Source organism: Mixophyes fleayi, chromosome 6, assembly GCF_038048845.1.
Source record: "Mixophyes fleayi isolate aMixFle1 chromosome 6, aMixFle1.hap1, whole genome shotgun sequence".
NCBI lineage: Eukaryota > Metazoa > Chordata > Amphibia > Anura > Limnodynastidae > Mixophyes > Mixophyes fleayi.
The window spans coordinates 35,207,759-35,229,180 of NC_134407.1; positions in this window are offsets into that span (position 1 = coordinate 35,207,759).

Sequence of the window (21,422 nt, forward strand, 5' to 3'; positions counted from 1 at the left end):
ACAAAAAAGCTCATAAATCAAGGGATGAGACACAAACTTAGTCTAAAAACACCAAAAAAGGTTATGTAATACAAGTTCAATGAAAATGAGCAACAGTTTAGTGTCACAAGCAGACAGTAATAATAAGAATAGAAGCTGTCAAAATAGGGAAAACAAGCAACAATTTAGACAAGTGCACAATGATGAAAATAACCTGTTGTTTCCATCCAGATATTTTCTGGGCCTACCCAACAATTCTCCCTTATTGGGAAGAAGTATTTGATTTAATACACCAGGTTACCTCCAAAGGTCTGTCACCTCAGCCTGCTCTGGTCCTCCTCCACCTTTACCCTCCCCAACTTTCACACCATCATAGATATGTTACTGGACATATCCTTATTGCAACAAGAGCTGCTATAGTTCAACCATAGAAAAATCTGGCTCCCTCCCCAAAAATCCAGAGGAGCTATGTTATGAAACCATTTGGTTTAAATATTCCACATCTATTTCTTCCCCTCTAATTAAGTGGTACCATTGGTCCAAATTCTATAATGATCATCCAATCTCGCCTTGTCCCTCCAATTTAGCCCAGTTGCCATTTCTTTGGTCTTTTGTTCTTCAGGATTAGATTGTATAACTCGGTAACTATATTGTTGTTGTTGTTTTTTAGGTTTCTCATCCTCAATGCCCCTTTTCACCTCTTGCCTTTCCATAGTAGAAGTTTGCTCATTCTTGATGTTGTTGTTTTTTTTCTGTAAATGTCTTTTTTTCTGTATTTTTTATTTATGTCGCATAAAAAACCTCAATAAAAATGTTCCTGAGTTAAAAAATAACCTGTTGCACAGACACAGTGCTCTGTAGTGAGTGCACTTTTGAACTTGGTGCCCACTGATCTCAGTAGGTGAGAATGTACATCACGCGCTAGAAATAGAAGAACAGAGTAGTACTAGTGGCAGCATAACAGAATAGGAGCATGCTTGGCATTGGGAGCAGAAACACTATGGCACAGTGGTGCGGGACACAAGCTTTTGTGGAGACATTTTGATCTTTTGAGCTAGATCTTCACAATTCCACTGATGAAGGAAAGCTGTCCTAAAACACCTTGGATTACAACTTGCCCACCTAACTATTGGGAATGTGAAAGCATTAAGTATCTCCCAAATATTGTATGTAAGCTGTAGGTCAATATGGCCTGATCATGGAAGACATCTAGGACATGATCCCTGTAATGTTGCAGAAGGTAATAGTTGGAGACTAGCAGGATAGTGTCATCCAAATAGTAATGAATAATGATCATTTCCTTCCTTATCTTTGCAATGACTTCATAAGAGAATATTTATAAAGCATACAAAGTACAAACAGAATGCATTGCATCCGTTTCATCCTCCAATGGCAAAATGAAGAAATGACTGATTGAAAAGAGAGACATGAAGATAAATATCTGTAAGGTCAATAACTTGTCTGATCTTATCTTTGGGCGGCTGAGATAAGGGATTATGAAGACTTGCTGTTGAATTTGTGGATTCATATCCAAATGTTCAGCTTTTCAAATCTATTACTCAACTATAACTACATAAGTAGAAACAATAAAAATTGGAAATCAATGCCTCCTTATGCTGTTTAAGGAACAAGAAAACTATTGCTTCATAAGCAAAAAGATTGGTTCTTTCTATATTAAACTACAATATGTGTCTTGTCCATGGATGTAATTATTGTGTAAATTAATATACATTTGTATGAGTCTGCTGAAGTTATGAGTCTGCTGAAGTTGGCGAGTCATATAGAATGACCATTGCTCCGTCCTACTTGAAGTGCTGACATCTATCACCCATAAGATGCACAACTTTTCAAAAATGTTTTTGAAATAGTGTGCTCTGTAAATGAGCGTATAGGTCGGCTACCCCTAAGGAGAGGAATCTTAGTTGTTTTCCAGGGTCATTTGCAATCATTTTTAAATAAGCCAATAAAGTCTTGCTTCCTTCAAACGTTGATCTTAAGCCTTGTAAATTTGGCCTTTTCATTGGCAATTCCCTCTCTCTAGAGGAAGGAGTCCATGGGGTAAATGTATCATACCCCGGTTTTTTCAACTCACCAGGAATCGTCGAGTTGACAGCTAAAATTTAAAGCGGCGCTGGCTTGTGAAGGCAAGCGCTGGCTTTAAATTTCAGCTGTCAACTCGCCGATTCCCAATGAGTTGAAAAAACCGGGGTATGATACATTTACCCCCATATCTTTGTTTTGTAACTCTTTCAATAGAAGCTTTTCTTAAATACATAAAGCCAACTTATGGGATAACATATGAATAATGTTTTGAAGAAGCATCATACACCCAAGGTCTTAACTGAAGCTCACTTATCATTGACAGTTTATACATTATTGTAGCTAACAATGGTACAATGCCCACCAAAGATGCAAGGATAGCTCAAAAAAGCTTTCATTTGTCAAAGGTCCGTCTTCAGTTCCAAAGTACAGCTTCATCTTTAGGCTCGTCTATCATAGATGGGGATGATCATCTAAACCTCCCTGCTAGAGCTAGTCTCACAGTTATGAATAAAGGGGTTACATTGTTCCTTGAATTTCTTAAACATTTCATGCAGACCAATATAAAAGGGAGGATTACCAGTTACCAGGGTTATCATTGTTGATTTCCTCCTCGGGCACAACTCCAAAAGAGTTAAAAAAAAATCTTGATATAAAAATTCACTTGTCACAACGATAGCTCCAGTTTACAACTAGGCAGTAACCCCTGTCCGTTACAGAAGGCATCAGGAAAAAATGCTAGAGAGTCCGTATCCAGTTTATCAGTGTGATTTAGCAACCAGGCGGTCCAGGAGGTAGTGTATTCTTTATAGTAGTGCTGGGAATTTTGCATTCTTGGATTTCTACTTCCTCTGATAGAACTGACATGAGTAGCTTACTAAGCTCAGCATCTTGCACTTTTAATAAATGGATTTCCACTTTTCATTAACCTTTCCTCTCATCCTTGTTGTGTGGCTCAGTGAGAAGGGAAGAGGGTTCCATAGAAAGGTAGTCATGTAGTAGAGCACCATTAGACACAATGGTCCTGCATAATGTTAAATGTATTAACATGCCATAGGGTTGTGCAGTTTTAGTCCACTATACATCCAGCAAAGTTCAATTACGTTCATAACATTTTAAAATTAACAGTGATCTTTCAGGTTAGAGGTTGAGGGCAATATTCACACAACAAAACATGTTCAAAACTAAAAACATGCACCTCCTGCAGTGTATTAACCATTTCCACCTGTTTTTGTGCAATTGTAAGTAGCACGCATACTGTGTATCTTACAAGTAAAATTGGTGTCATCTGCTGTGTGCAAAGTTTTGTGTTTTATGATGGGGAAGATGGGCAGATTGGGGGCATGTCTTACTGAGTGTGGGCTGAGTGTATGAATGAGTATAATTATGCACTCCCATTTAAAAATTAGATCATACTTTGCAGGACGAGATTATTGAAAGAACATTGACACATTTTTCTTCCTGCATAATGACTGAGTTCGACTTTCGTTGCAGAACAAGCCTATCCTCTCAATGCAATGCCTTTTACAACTTCCAGACGCACTTTGCACAGGAAAGCCCATTTTAGTCTGTAATACAAAAAAAATCGCACAAAAGTGAGCAATGTAATAAAGTCAGTGTCATTGTCCCCTCACTCTACTGAATAACTTAAGGCATAAAGTTAAGTTAAACCAAACAGTATTTTATGACAAAACTGTAGTTGATATTAATGAAGATTGTTGGTCCTCATGTGGTCGTAAGATTATGGCGTGAGGCTTTTTCTCTTTCCATCCTGCACATTTCCACCTGGAGTTGCAATCCTGCAAAAGCAAGAGCAGATTACTTATTCAGAGACAGCTCCTTAGCCCAGAATGTGGATGTACAGGTGTGCACCATTGTATGACTACAGTGCACAAATAGATGCATTTGCATATGCATGCTAGCCTGGTATGCAGTTTCATAAATTACTTTTATTGTCTGGAGATTCACTGGGAAACTGTTCCTGTAAATTGTTCTAAAGCATGAATACGGGATACCTGCTTGGTAAATGGCTCCACTCATCCTGATGTTATTCTTTGCAGCAAAGCACAGCTTATTTGGCTTTACAATAGATGAACATTGAAATTGCATGCTCATTATGCATCTGGAATACGACAGTAAAATATTGCATAGTTATCAACTTCACCTAGTACAGAACCGTTAGCATGTCTTTGTTTGTTTATTTTGCTTATTTAATAATTGAATTAACCTTTATGTGTGGCCTAACTTAACCTCAATCATACAGACATGATTGGTCATTAGAAGCTGCTTCTTTTTTTTGTTAACTCAATTTGTTCTATTAATGACTGATAGCTGCTCAGATTCTTGTCCTACACTGGACTCTGAATGACTGAGGTTCAGTGAAGGACTGGAAACAGCAGCCAATAGGTTGATAGCTGTAGTAAATGGTACCCAGTGGGAGGAAGGGGAGCACTTAGTGATTGGAAGAGGACAGAGAGCTGACAACATCGATCATGTATTAGTTTGCTTACTAGCTTACTAGACTTGGCAAATTATATTATTTTGCTTATTAAGCTTGGCACCATATATGGCTGTGCATAATGCGGCAATGGACCTCTTCTCCAAAGGATGGAGGCACAGTTAAAAAAATATGCAGTGAATAAAAAATGTAAAGTGGGGTCCAATGTGCGATGGGTGATGTCGGTATGGTGAAATCACAAGCAGGCACTAGTTCAGCATACATGGTATGGTGACATTACAAGTAGGCACTAGTTCAGCATACATGGTATGGTGACATTACAAGTAAGCACTAGTTCAGCATATACAGTATGGTGACATTACAAGTAAGCACTAGTTCAGCATACACGGTATGGTGACATTACAAGTAGGCACTAGTTCAGCATACACGGTATGGTGAAATCACAAGCAGGCACTAGTTCAGCATACATGGTATGGTGACATTACAAGTAGGCACTAGTTCAGCATACATGGTATGGTGACATTACAAGTAAGCACTAGTTCAGCATATACGGTATGGTGACATTACAAGTAGGCACTAGTTCAGCATATACGGTATGGTGACATTACAAATAGGCACTAGTTCAGCATACACAGTATGGTGACATTACAAGCAGGCACTAGTTCAGCATACAAGGTATGGTGACATTACAAGCAGGCACTAGTTCAGCATACACGGTATGGTGACATTACAAGTAAGCACTAGTTCAGCATACATGGTATGGTGACATCACAAGCAGGCACTAGTTCAGCATACATGGTATGGTGACATCACAAGCAGGCACTAGTTCAGCATATACGGTATGGTGACATTAAAAGCAGGCACTAGTTCAGCATATACGGTATGGTGACATCACAAGTAGGCACTAGTTCAGCATACACGGTATGGTGACATTACAAGTAGGCACTAGTTCAGCATACACGGTATGGTGACATTACAAGCAGGCACTAGTTCAGCATACACGGTATGGTGACATTACAAGCAGGCACTAGTTCAGCATACACGGTATGGTGACATTACAAGTAGGCACTAGTTCAGCATACACAGTATTGTGACATTACAAGTAGGCACTAGTTCAGCATATACGGTATGGTGACATTACAAGTAGGCACTAGTTCAGCATACACAGTATGGTGACATTACAAGTAGGCACTAGTTCAGCATATACGGTATGGTGACATTACAAGCAGGCACTAGTTCAGCATACACGGTATGGTGACATCACAAGCAGGCACTAGTTCAGCATACACGGTATGGTGACATTACAAGTAGGCACTAGTTCAGCATACACGGTATGGTGACATTACAAGCAGGCACTAGTTCAGCATATACGGTATGGTGACATCACAAGTAGGCACTAGTTCAGCATACACGGTATGGTGAAATTACAAGTAGGCACTAGTTCAGCATACACGGTATGGTGACATTACAAGCAGGCACTAGTTCAGCATACACGGTATGGTGACATTACAAGCAGGCACTAGTTCAGCATACACGGTATGGTGACATTACAAGTAGGCACTAGTTCAGCATACACAGTATGGTGACATTACAAGTAGGCACTAGTTCAGCATATACGGTATGGTGACATTACAAGTAGGCACTAGTTCAGCATACACGGTATGGTGACATTACAAGTAAGCACTAGTTCAGCGTACACGGTATGGTGACATTACAAGTAGGCACTAGTTCAGCATACACAGTATGGTGACATTACAAGCAGGCACTAGTTCAGCATACACGGTATGGTGACATCACAAGCAGGCACTAGTTCAGCATACACGGTATGGTGACATTACAAGTAGGCACTAGTTCAGCATACACGGTATGGTGACATTACAAGTAGGCACTAGTTCAGCATACATGGTATGGTGACATTACAAGTAAGCACTAGTTCAGCATACACGGTATGGTGACATTACAAGCAGGCACTAGTTCAGCATACACGGTATGGTGACATTACAAGTAGGCACTAGTTCAGCATACACGGTATGGTGACATTACAAGTAGGCACTAGTTCAGCATACACGGTATGGTGACATTACAAGCAGGCACTAGTTCAGCATACACGGTATGGTGACATTACAAGCAGGCACTAGTTCAGCATACACGGTATGGTGACATTACAAGTAGACACTGGGAAGCCCATTCCTGATTTCTGCCCAGGGCACCTTTTTCTCAACAAATGGACTATGTTGGACAGAAGGGATGGTAAGCCTGACTTTCAGTGGGACTTGCTCTTGCCCATGTCAATTATTGAGGGGATAGTAAAATGCATTGTGGGCAGTTGAATGTGACTGATGTGAGTGAGTTCTCTGTACAGCGCTGCGGAATTAGTGGCGCTATATAAATAAATGATGATGATGATGATGATGAATGAAACACTGCACCCAAGTTTTTCAACCTAAGTAAAGTAATCCACATGAGATACTGAATCAGAAATTCCAAGCACACAATCTCTCCTCAGTTAGTGCCAGGGGAAACAAATGTGGACTGAAAATATCACATGATTTATTTAGGTCCATACATATTGATCTGCATTCAAGTGGACACACAGGGCCTAATAGAGAATTACGTTTGTTTTATTTGCTTGAAATACACATTTCTGACTACTCATGTGCACCAAAAACGTGCACGCATTCATTTGTATGCAGATTTATTTGCATTTTACACTCATGACTTCTTATGACTGGAGAGGTGGAACAGGGGAAAGTAGGGACAGACAGATGTAGGCCACGCACAGTAAGGGCATGTTTGCGTAATTGTGACTGAGGTAGATCTGGACACACTTCTGGGTGCTGGGGGCTGGAACAAATACACACACTGATGATGATGAAGATCGACACCACTAGTTTGCTGCTTCTGATTGGATTATTGGGAATTGACCTCTCCAGCTCATAGTATTTAAATCATTAGCGTGGCTGCTAGATTATATAAAGTCGCTGCCATCTATTTCCATTTGGATGGCGGCAGGGAATGATTTTTTAATGGGAAAATAACAGATGTTTGTATTCAATTTAATTGCAATTCATTTCTATTAGTATTTGAGTTTGTATTTAATTATATTTTACATTGTAAATGGAACTTTTGCATTTATTAATCACACGATCCAGACACTAGCCACTGTGATGTGTATTATTATATTGTGTAGAAACGGGATAATGCGACTTGTCTGATCTGTGTCAGCTTCAAACACCTTATCAGATTAGGAGAATATGTTAAATAGTGATCTACCACGATGTGATAAAACTAATACCATTTATAAATCATTTCCATGGTGAGGGAATGTCAGAGCACCAACCCAGCCTGGCAGGAGCAGTGACCACACAAACGTGCCCTCTTACAGGTGTTGATTACAATAAGACAGACAGGGGCAGGTTTCAGCACTAATTAGGAGTTGCTTCTTTTGGGGAAGCCTGTAAGCTAAGGCCTGTAAGGTGATCTCATAATGAGTTAATGTAGCAATAACATCACTGTCCCAGTGGGACTTACTCTGAGACTCCCAGATCTGTCTCTGCTTCACTCTATTCAACACTTTATTGGAAACTAAACTATTACAAGTGCATTAGAAGAGACTTTAAAGATTTGCCTTCGGACTCAACTCTTTGGACCAACCAGTTCCAGAATTCAGCTGCTGATTTTCCTTTAACACTTAGCTGATGGTAAAGGGGGGAAATCTGCAGTATGAATTATATAGTGTCACGCAAGTCTTTTAACCTTTTCATGTATGGAGGTTAATTATCAACCAAATGTAAAAGTTTTTGGAAACGCACAAGATTTTTTTTTTTTTTTATTTGTTAGCATAAGTGAATTCTAGCTGTTTATTTTATACAGTAGATAGGATTTCGTACTGTTAATAGTTTGCAATAAACATAATTTTGTGCATTAAATAGGATAAAGAAAATAAAGTAAAATAGCAAAAATCTACTCTTGATTGGTATCACATAATTAGTGTATTGGAAAAATTATTCCTATAGATATATAGATATTAATATTACCAATTGAGACTTATCAGTGTATGTCAGATGGTGGTTACCTGGAGATTATCCCCTTACTGACCACTAGGGGCAGACTTGTCTTGTCTCCTTTTGAAATAAAGGAACTCTATTGAAAAGTAAAAGTGATGGGAGATGCTAATCCAATAAGTAGGGACAATATACCAATTCATTATTTGTTTCGGCTAGAGATGTTCACTGACCCCCATGTTCTGGTTTTGAATCTGGATTAACTTTGTGTTTTGGTTTTGGTTTTGGCAAAACCGCCCTTGCGTGTTTTGGTTTTGGATCCCGATTTTTTTTCTAAAATCCTTATTTGTTTTTGCTAAAATCACATATATTTTGCTTTTTTCTCCCTACATTATTATTAACCTCAATAACACTAATTTCAAGTCATTTGCAGTCAATTTTCCCCCCTCACAGGTCACAATAATTTTTTCATACACTTTCAAACAAAGACTGCAGCGACCTGGCTGGATGGTAAGCGACAGAGCAATGACTCAAACACACGGCAGTTCCTAGCACATCTAGGACACATTGCCACACAGCAGTGACAGTAAACAAAAGTGGTGCAATTAGCAATGGAGCTCTCCTCTTTGTGTTTTACCTATATAACACAGTACAATGTGACTGCAGTGTTAGAAGACCAAGCCTGCCAGACCTATTATTTCTATTTCAGCAATGAAAATTAGCAATGGAGCTCTCCTGAATGTCAGTGGAGACTTTGAAGAACACTGCTACCTCTCCTCTTTCTATTCTACCTATGATGCTGCCCAACTGCACTAGAGACTGCCAAGAACTGCGCTACCCCTTCTGTGTCCTTCTGTGAAATGGCGCTGGATCACTGTGGAGGGCGGTACTTATAGAATCCAAAGCTCGCAAAATCCGACGACGTAACAATGACATTTTGCTCGTTTTCAACTCCGAGCCCGCGCAAAAGTACCGAGCTGGCTCGGTACTCGGATCTGTTAAGTTCGGGTAGGTTTGGTTCTCGGGGAACCGAGCCTGAGCATCTCTAGTTTTGGCAAGGAGGGCCTGCATTCCTCCTTATGAGGGCATAGATGAATAACAGGGATCAACAACTTTCCTGAGTAGTCTTTGCTGAATTATATGTGACAATGAACCAACAGTTGTATTTTGTTGAATCAATTCATAAATGTATAATTCCTGCTTCAAACAGAAACACGTTGTTTAATAAAAGCTCTTTAAAATGGTGTTTCAAGGATAAAAATTACTAAAAGTGTTTCTCTTTCTTTACCTCTTTGCAAAATAAAATCTTGATGTTACTACTTCCAGTGGCAAAAAATAGGAAATAATCAGAGGACTCTGTGAGTAAAAGGAGAGCTCCAGTCAGTGGTGGATCCGGGGGGGGGGGGGGGAATCAGGGCGATTGCCCCCCCTAGCAGGGGCTTGCTGCCGGCGGCTGCACACTGTGCAGGTCCGTTCAGCAGTGACAGTGTGCTGCCCGGCTGCTCTGATTGTGTTTTAAACACAATCAGAGCAGCGGGACAGCACATTATCACTGCCGAACGGACCTGCACATACTGTGCAGCCGCCGGCAGTCTTAGAGTTTAGAAAGGGGGCGGGGCCTAAATCGCCTACCCCCCCCCCCCCCTATATCGCCTGGGGTAGAAAAAAATTCTAGATCCGCCCCTGGCTCCAGTAGATCAAATGTATTGCTTTAATACGGTAAAAAGAGAGAATTGCACTTACATATCTTAGTTGTATATATACAGAGGATGTGTGTTACCATCATACAGGCATATAGGCACAACTGGTTTACCCAGTCAGAAGTGATTGGGTTAGAAAAACAACATAAGGAGAGAACTGCACATGAAAAAAACAGTCAGTATTTAACTTATGTGCAAAACAGAATACTAATTTGCACCCCTTGCATTGTAACATGGTTTTGTCCAGGAGACTGAAATAAGAAGTTTCTTAAATTAAGCTCCTTAATGAATCAGGCCCAAGGTCCGCATTTGTAGACAGATTGTGAACACATTTGTAGACATATTGTAAACACATTTTTAGACATATTGTTGCTGGCGTTATTAGGCTTTATTTGAGGATTTAGCAGAAAGCATTTATATGAGTTAAATTTGTGACCATTCTGGTTAAGCAACATAAAGGTAGGTTTGAGCAGGAATTAGTTACCCACTATCTGTTCTGTAAGAGCAGGGGCGGGCTGGGCCAAGGGGCAGGGGGATGCCCCCCTCCCGGGCCGTTCAGTCTAACCGCTGTTAGGGCCGGCTGCCCAGCCCCCCTCCCCCTCCTGATGCAATATTGCCTGATTATTACCGGCGGCCGCATCACATAACACCCGATGCGGCCACGTCATCAATGAAGCGGCCGCATCACGTGTCATGTGATGCGGCCGTCTGTGCGCCCCCGGGCTGAAATTTGCCAGCCCGCGCCTGTATAAGAGTCACTTTATTGCACCAGGAGGAAACTACAAGCTGGCAGCTCTAGAATATGAGAACAAGGTTCTCCTCCATATCAACAGCAGTTTAGCAAAGTGCTAGGGAATATTCTTTGTAGCTCTGCCACCAAGGGCAGGCTGGGCTGAGGGGCAGGAAATTATCTGCCCCCCAGGCCGGTCCTATAGTGGGCTAACTTGGGCTGGGTCACTGGGCCACTGTCATTTTTTTCCTTTAAAATAGGTTGCTGAGTCGAGTCTTGCCCCCCGGGCTAAGATTTGCCAGCCCTCCCCTGTCTGCCACAGAATGGCACCACCACGTAAGGAGCTTATAACCCGTCTCCTGTGTTTTACAGTTTATGAAGTTTATGAAGGTTTTGTAGTTAAATAGATAAAACAGATTACTGGAAATGTACAGTTAAGCTCAGATTATCATATGGACATACAGGACAGTAGACCTCATGGTGCCCTCTCTCTAACAGAGAAGCTGAAATAGATTGAGCTGGAGAAACATAACTAGTTTATTGGGCAACATTAACAGGAAGTATCTGATCTGCACATATCCCATAGTCACCCAATGTTTTATTGTTAAGATTTCCTAGAATCTTGTCTAAGAGAGCCCATCTACCACCTTAAGGGCACATGTAATGTTTGTCGTCAATCCTGCTTTTCTGTTTGCTTCAAAAGGATATTGGATAAGCATGAAGAAAAGCCAGGGTTGTTTTGGGAATAATGGCGAAGGGCTATCAGGTATTTGGGTGCTTGCACATAACATGTGAAAACTGTAGGTGTGGGGCATTAAGGTCATTGGAATTTTTAAAGTTCTATTTTAACTCCTGGACAGCACTATGTAGGCGCTACATCATGTAGCTCCTGACCCCCCTGCTGGAATCAGACTGTCACTAATAATTTTTAGTAGGGTATCGGCCTGGGAACCGATTCATAAATCTGAAAGATTTAGATTACATTTTCGGTATACTTGTGGACTTGTACTGTGTGACAATGTAAAAGGCTAGGTCCAAACATATTTGGTCTCATCTTACCCTACATAATGCAACTACAATAACAAATAATTTATTCAATTATATTAACAAAAGTCTTATATGTCCCGAATAAAAAGCAAAAGCCACTTAGATACACATTGCAATTAAAAATGTGTTAACCTGCACTATAAAATCTGTGAAACCTGTTTTGGTCACAATAAAATACTCCCAGTCATAAAGTGGTTAAAATGACATTTTTGAAAAACAATTTCTATAAAAAGAGAGAAAAGTAACAGAATAATGATGACTCAACATTATTATAAATTGTTAAAAAGGATTTTTGGTTCTTTTATCATGAATTATTCAAGGGACTGAATTGTTGGAAATTTGGTTATCTGTAGTTGGTATAATTGAGACTTCACTGTATGTTGTCTTTCACTTCATTAGTGATAATACCCTATATATTATTATCCATTTCATGGTGTAACAAATAACATTTGACTGCATTTACAGACATGGTTACATTATAATCGTGCAACTAATTTCTATCATCCAACATCTAGTAGTATTATGATGCACTCTAAGCTGTCAGCTTCTGAAATACCTCTTTGGCATTCGATACATCTCAAATACACTCAATTCATTTTTGACTTACAGTGTTGACAGAGCTGAGTTGATGCATTCCAAACGAGTACCTAAGTGGTGAGAAAAAGGCGCATTCTTAAAACAACACAATGCATCTTGTTTTACTCAAGGAAACATTGTTACCAAGAAGAGATTGATTCATGTCAATGGCTTTTGCCCCATTTTTGGATCTCTAAAATCTATCAACAGCAACAGAATTCAGAGGGAACAAATAAGAGTGCCACAGAGACTAACCTGATGATTGTTAGCTCACTATAATGGAAAGCACAATAGATGAGGGAACCTGGAGCAATTTGATGCATGGAGAACTCATTTGTTAATATTTGCCAATTATTTGAAGTCAAAAACTTTATTGAAACACATGAGCAACTCAGTTTCATTTAAAATTGCTATAAATTACTTCCTGTTATTTGTAACTTCTCAATTCCTTTTCCGCACCACATGACCATGTGATTTTACAGTCATCTAATTTTTTTCAGTTAACCTATCATAGTAAAACTATTTCTTGTATGAATATGAGTTTTAGGATCATGGAGCGTCCTCTATGATAGGTGACAGTTTTCAGACAGTTGCAGAATTCTGCTAATTTGTTTTGAATAAGCGCCAATATATTAAATATGGGTATGGGTAGCTAGTAAATGGAATATTTGAGGCTTAGGGCTTTCTGGATAAGGAGTTTATCAGTACTTTTGAGCACTATATCTAAAATATACTAAATTACATTTAAAAAATTGCCCATCCTAAACAGTGACAAAAAAGGAAAGAAAAAGAAGTCTGGGTATAGGGCCAGCCCTTAAGGGTTGATGAATAAGAAAAAAAAAGGTAATTGGTTGGCCCCATCAGACTGTGTAGTGCTGTTTGTTTTTTTGGTAAAAATAAAGGTGCCCTGTACATATGTGGGCTGCCAGTATTTTCCCTGCATGCCCAAAAAAAGGAATTTGGACCTTTTGCATCACAATATGGTTTGTCCAGGTGCAAATCTGTGCCCTTAAACTGTATTTGTTTCTATCTCTAAATGAGGCTTCACATTGTTAAGCAGTGCTCCTCACAGTACCTGTAAGAAGAGCCACTATGTGATCATTTCTGTGTGTATGAGATTCTTACCAAACAACAATTATTTTGCTTTTCTTCTTTGTGACTCTTGGCATTTTTGTGGACAACAGGTTCCTGGATAAGATACCTACAGGACCAGTACTCCCATTAGGGCACCATAGGTTAGGAGGCACCAAAAACACTGACTGAGTGATTCATGTTTCTAATGTCCCCACAGCTGCGCCACACTGAGCACCCAATTGTAAAGCGCTACGGAATATGTTGGCGCTATATAAATAAATGATGATGATGATAATGAGCACCGCCTGTTGACAAGGGTGGGCAGCAGCTGGCAGCTTCTTACCGGAATTCTGACCTGCAGGGTGGCATCGCTCTTACTGGGGCGCCTCTACAGCACATCTTCACCCCAATTTTTTTGATTTTTGGAGTCCCCATTCTGAACAGAGCAGTGATTGAAATAAATGCAGGGGTATGGGGGAGTGGCGTATGAACAATGAAGCCCAAAAGTGGTTTAACTGTACATGTACCAACTACAGCAGGGGGTGTGGTAGATTCCAGCGTCGGTCCTGCTTACCTTTATATTTATATATCTCTCAACATAGTGATAACTAAAATGACAGTATCATACATAGAGTATCATACATACATGCTTCCAATGTAAAGTTCTCTGCCAGTCTCATTTCCAGAGACCTCTTAAGCTAAATCCTTTGCCTAATAAATCCTTGCATGACTATATGTACAGCACTGCGGAATTAGTGGCTCTAAATATGTCTAAAATTATTAAATCCTTCCCTATCTATGCCACACACTAGCTTTGCCTTGCCAGTTATACCACCACCAAGGTTTTTTGTGCTTTTTTCTCTCTTAAAACTAATCTATCACAATTTACTTTAATCAGAGTTAAAATAAACCACTATGTTCTCCCCTGTTACAACTGTGTAGCATTTTGACCAAACTGACGCATGAATTCGTAAAAACACAGAGACTTGAACTTATCAACCTATCAACTTATTGAACTTGGACCTGAGTCATTAAGGAAACTAAGGCAAAAAGAGAAGTAAATGTTCTCTGGGACAAACCATCTTACAATGCAAGGGGTGCAAATTAATTTATTATTTTGCATGTATGGAAAATACTGGTATTTTGTTCATGTAGCACACAAATACTTGATAGCTTTATTTAAAGTTGAAGACATGCCCTACCCCTGCTATAAATCTGTCCCCACATTTTAAATTCACCTCTCCCTCCAATGCAACATGGTTTTGTCCAGGTGCTAAGTTACTCCTTTTTAATGCTTTGCTCTCCTTGATGACTCGGACCCATTAAGTGTAATTTAATATCGAAAATACATCCACAATGCTTAAGATAAACTATTAATCAAATTGCATAAAAAGGTACAATGCTATATAAATAACTGCAGTTGCTGAGATGATGATAGTACTGGTATAAGCAAAACTACAAGTATATTAGTTCATGCGAACACTGATAGAGTTTTGACAGCACTGTGGGGTAATTTATTTTTTCACTTGGTCAAACTAACTCTATGGGGTGAATTTATCAAGCTGCGGGTTTGAAAAAGTGAAGATATTGCCTATAGCAACCAATAAGATTCTAGTTATCTATTTAGTACATTCTACAAACTGACAGCTAGAATCTGATTGATTGCTATAGGCAACATCTCCACTTTTTCAATCCCACAGTTTGATAAATTCACCCCTATATTTGTTTTTGTTTTTTATTAAATAAACACACTAAGCATATATGGAGGCAGGGATATTCCTGTAAGTGTCTTAAAAAGAGAAGACTGCCTTCCATACTGTGTTGGCATCAAGCGCCATTGCATTGCACACCCTATCTAGAAACAGTCTAGACTGGAGATTATATATAGTCAATTTCTGTATATCACTGGTAGTGGGACATGCATGAAAACAACTGGCCCATTTTTATACATTTTCTATGGTTTCATTTAGATTTAAGTAAGAATAGGCTTACTGTGAAGAATTATGCAAATTAGGCAAATTAGCAAACACCTGGAACCCTTAGGGAAGGCTGGAGATAGACATTGATTTGTGGACCTACGGTAGGTTTACTTTTAAAGCCTTATGTATATTTAAATGTTTGACTTTGAGGATTCATATTAAAATGACTAAAAGTTATCTATACACTACCACGCACATCTGTTGTACTTTGTTTTACAGCAAAGATTATAGCTCACTGCAATATAGTATAGACACTCCAACAATAAAGTAATATAAACAAAATTCATAATGCTACTAAAAGGACCTATATGACTAACTAAAACAACATAAACTCCAAGAAGTATATTGTATGATAAACATTACAGTAGGTAGACTGGCTGCTATATTCTGCCTTCTAATAATGTCTGTATCACATACCAAGACATAAATGACTAAAAGTAATCATTAATCTGCATCTAATGCGCTCAGTATATGGAATCCCTGCATGTTACAATGTGCCAATGATTGTGTGGTTGTTTAGTGTTTAAAGGCTGGCTCACTCTATCTAATAAACCAATTACTACAGAGTGTTGAATGGCTCTTGTAAATATGTCACTCTCTTTGATTCTATAGTTTACCAAACAACCCTAATCAAAAGCTTAGCATAATGGTGTTTTCCTGTGTTTTTGTTAGGACTGTGAAGATTCATTTGAACTCAGGGCTAGCACTAATGAAAGGCGAAGGTGAAAGGGGCAGCGGTAAAATGAGCTGACCGGGTAAAATGAGTCAGACAGCTCTTAGTCCCGACGTGCACTGGGCCAGCAGGTGCGTATAATTAAATCTTTCTGGAGTTATTTCTTTATGAGTCAACAGAATTTTTATAGTGGTCAGATATATTGGTCTTATGGGATAGTTAAACCGGTAATAATGAGGAAAGGCTAATTGTGCTTGTGTAATGTGGTCCACATTCAGATACTTGGTATAAAATAATATTGTTCATTAGTGAAAACTATAGGTAATTTAACTTCTTAACTGCAAAAGGGCTCAATTAAATTTTTCTTAGCAGTGCGCGTCTGCTCCCTCTCTCTGGCTGAATGAAATGAACTCTACGTGGCCAATTCAATTCCACACAACATTCCACGGAGTGCCTCCAGCACGGTCGTGAAGGCGCTCTGCGACATTGCAATATTATGGATTTTGCCTCAAAAGAGGTGCTCAAGAAAACCTGTGATGCTGAGCTACCATATTTATTATTATTATTATTATTATTACCATTTACTTATATAGCGCCACTAATTCCACAGCGCTGTACAGAGAACTCACTCACATCAGTCCCTGCCCCATTGGGGCTTACAGTTTAAAGTCCCTAACACACACACACACAGACACAGACAGACAAACACACAGACTAGGGTCAATTTGTTAGTAGCCAATTAACTTACCTGTGAGTTTTTGGAGTGTGGGAGGAAACCGGAGCACCCGGAGGAAACCCACGCAAACACGGGGGGAACATACAAACTCCTCACAGATAAGGCTATGGTCAGGAATTGAACTTATGACCCCAGTGCTGTGAGGCAGAAGTGCTAACCACTACGCCACACACAGAAAGGCACGCAGTCGAACGTTCAATGACACACCACGCAGAATTGAATACCCTCTTTCAAGTTAAACCCCTTTAATGTGGTGAGTTTAATCTTCTCACTTTTATATAAGTATGAAGTATATAAACACTTGAATTGCTGTTCATTACTAAGACATCACAAAGAACACTACATGAATAACCCTTATGATACTAAGTGTCCTCTACACACAGCGGACACCATTTGATGAAGCAAACTAAATGCATAGAGCAAAGCGGCCTGCACCAATCTGCTTAAATGTTCTGCCTAGCGCATATCAAGGGGCACATCTACTCCGCGTTCCTTGGAGAGACCTCTGCAAACTAGCTGTGCTGAGACATGGCAAATTTAAAGAGGCACACTGTGCAGAACTGTAAACCTTACATCAACGTCCACCCTCCGACCACCCCTATCAATAAATAAAACTTTTCAGTTTTCTTCTATAAGAAAGGTACAAAGGTAGAGGAAGGTACAAAGTACATCTCAATAAACATATAGGACAATGCCTTTCTGCAATGCAAGGAAACCATCCACAAATGTGTCCTTTCCACTACTTAATCTCAATTCAATAATCTCACTCTGCAATATGAAATCTCATTTATTTCACAACAAAATGTACCTCCTCTATACGTAGCAAAGAATGCCATCACACTGGCCAACTTTTCCTACTGGCTATTGTACACTTTTATTCCTCCACAAATGTTGCCATCTTGCCTTCTTTATTCTTTTTAACTCTTTCATTTATTATTTATTATATTATTGTTATTTATATAGTGCCTTCATTTTATTACAAAGAAAAATGAAACTGACGAAAATTACAAAAAATCTTTAGCTGAGGTTTAGAGGTTTACATTTGAAAATCAAATGAAGTGGTCATGGTATTGTAATATATGTAGTTCTGTCACAGGATTGGCTAGATTACAGAATGTTCTATGGAAACGAAGTGTAGATTATGGAAGGGGAGGATCTTAGGGGAGAAAATGTTGGGTAATAAGGTTAGTAGGGGGCTGTAGATCCAGGTAAAGTTCCAGGAACTTCTTGCTACTTAAGTAAACTTCTGTCTGATACATAATCAGACTCCAAAACAATGAAGTACTTAATCATATTATTTTACTCAACCCCCCCTTCCAACGAGGAATATGGTGCATTATTTATGTATCAGTCTGGTATACTTAGAAAGAACATAACTTGTATGGCCTAGCACAGCTATATAGGCATAATTGTGCATATATGTACGCGCCCGTGCATACATAGGCTAGGTACATACTGAAGAATTTTCCGTCCGATGTATTATCTCAAACGATTGTACGTACAACTGAAGGTCCGATCAGTCTGGCGATTCATGCATACACACTGACACGATTTACCTTCAGATCTGTGCTCTTCATCTGGTCCTCCAGTCTTCAGAGAGTGAGAGCACAATATTCATTCATTCATTATTGTCACACTGATTAAAACCCCCTTGTTATAGCTATCCACATGTCCTAACGAATTTTGTTAGATTCTGTGCCTCTGAAACAAAACATTCTGTCTCAGAACGAACAAATGAATTATTCCTTCTACAGCACTCTCTACATTTATATACCGGGACGTTCATTGCTAGCATCGGCTGAAAAGACCCCGACCCTGTAAACTCTATGGAGCTCGTGAGCATGAGTGCATACACACTGCATGATCGGTGGGTGATTGGTTGGAAAATATTAAACAGTACGACAATCAAATGAGCCGACAATCAACACTTTGGAACGACTTTCGACCATCGTGTCACTATACACACTAACCTAACTTCCGACCGAACGGCTGATTTGCCCGATTATTGGACGAAAACGCTCCAGCGTGTACCTAGCCATAGTTTTCAATCCCTCACTAAGCAATTGTCAATCTAGCTTATCCTATAACTTACCATCTATACATAAAGCAAGATCTTCTATTTGCAGATTGGATTGCTAACATGAAGTCTCATTGCACCTATCCCTCAGCCACACATGCACAAATGCACTCACTCTACAGCGGATGCCATTTAGCTTAGCAAATCTATGTACAGTTCTCTCTCAAAGTCTAAAATTATAGTTTTGGGATGTGACTGAACAGTTCAAAAAAATTACTAAAAAAATCTCTGGACCCAGACAGGCAAAGGTAATGGACATAATAATGGAAACACCATGAATAAGTGACACCAAGGACGTCACTACCAGAGGTGCAGCTGCTATGTGGCCCATACCTGCTATGCGGCTTACCTTTCTCTCAACTTCCCCTATCAATATGACTTTTTCACCATTGAGCTGTACATCAGCAACAGCTATTTATACATGGGGCCATGACCAAATTTTGCAGCCTACAAATATCTAGTTACACCCCTGAGCTCAACACTAAAAAAACCTGTATGATAATTGTTTTTGTTTTCTTTTTATAATTAATACTACGCAGAGTCATCATAACCTATAGTATTGTACCTGTAACTTGTCTAGATTCCAAAGAGGACAGGTTAATTAACACTTTGTTTGGTAGATAATGGAAAAACAAGTGTATATTAAAAATATGTAAAAAAAATCATAACACTACTGTATCCTAGGTAACTGCACTATAGAATCATCGTCTTGCAAATACCGTTTCTAGCAAAACAAAAAAGAAATATGTATATATAATATGATCAGAAGATCACATCCCCTGTTCCAAATGTGGAGTGGGGTTATTGTTTGGAGAATGCCTAAAGAAGCCTTCAATCCTAAGTACCTATCAGCGGTGGAACTACAGGAGGTACAGCCACTATGGTCAATGCCAAATAATTCCCTCTCCGAGGTCCCCGCTACCTGTGATGGCCATGCTCTGCTCTCAAAAGAGGTGGTCCACCGCATGTGCTATGATCGCATGTGCCTTACTGCAAATGCTCATTAGAGACCCCCTCTTCTGAGAGCAAAGTGGGGGGCATGGGAGACTAGAGTAGTATTGACGGGCCTCTAATTTTGCTTTGGGTTCCATTGTTCCACCCCTGGGGCTATATCCTAAAGTTATAAGTGGAGGAAGATCTATAATGGTCTGACCTGGAATATTATGGTATTCCTTAAGTCCCATCATCAACCCATATGGTAACATTAGCCAGTGACTGTGCTGACATATTGGTGTCTAGGTGCATCCAATGGCACAAATATTGTTGCCAGCAAGTGACGTAATCTTGCTTGAGGCACATGAAGTAGAAGCTTCAAATTATGAAAAACATATATAATATACAACAATGTTTGTAGAGATAAGTAAAAGGCATAATAACAATAATGCAAAAGATCACAATTGACTAAGGCAATACACCTCTATAATAGAGCCTGGCATTACCCATAAATACATAACAGAGTCAATGAACACTCATGAAGATAAGAAATAGCAATGATAGGCACGAGAAAGATTATAAGAAAACTGATAAGGTGCATTATAAGAAAACTGATAATGTATGTTTAAGCCACCCGCTATCCATGGAGTGGCGGGTGGTTTAAACATACATTTGCAATGTGTGCAACTGAGACTTTTTCATTTTTATGCAGCTCCTTTTCTGGCTATAGCAGTGTGCTGGGGGATTTTTCTCAGTGTTTGTTCCTTTTAAGGTAACCCCACCCTTCCAAGCACCTGCTACGAGCCTATAAATTGATTGAGCAACTTCCACTTCTGTAAGGTAAGGTTGTGGAAGCTTCCGTTTATTAACATGCTCAGGTGAGGGCAGTATGCTTAAACTTAATTTAATTTTAATCAGTTCATAGAATTTTTGATTTTTTTTGCAAACATAAACTTATGAGAATTCTTTTACAATTTTTCATGATTCATTGGTTCTTCTCACCCCTAACGTCCCCTCCCCCCAATGCATCTTAATGTAGCTTAAGATATGTGAAATTTAGTTTGAGCAAGATGCAAGACAAACAGATGCAGTAATCTTAGAACAAATATATAGCATTTAGTGGGGAAATCTAAGAGGTGGAAAGTACTTTATTTTCAAAAATGGATAAAATTGTATAAGATTGTTATCAATTACTGCTGCTTGGTGAAAATGTCACATGCGGACATTTGAAGAACCAAGCGGTTTCTCTACACTGTGATGACGCTGCTTAACAATCTAACGAAGAGGTGGAAAAGGCAAGGGTTGTTTTTTTCATAATGCTAAAATATACTAAACGTAGAATATAATTACAAAATTAAAAATTGTTCTTAACTATTATTTGGAGTTGTTATTCTTTGGAAAGGATAGTTGTGGGGT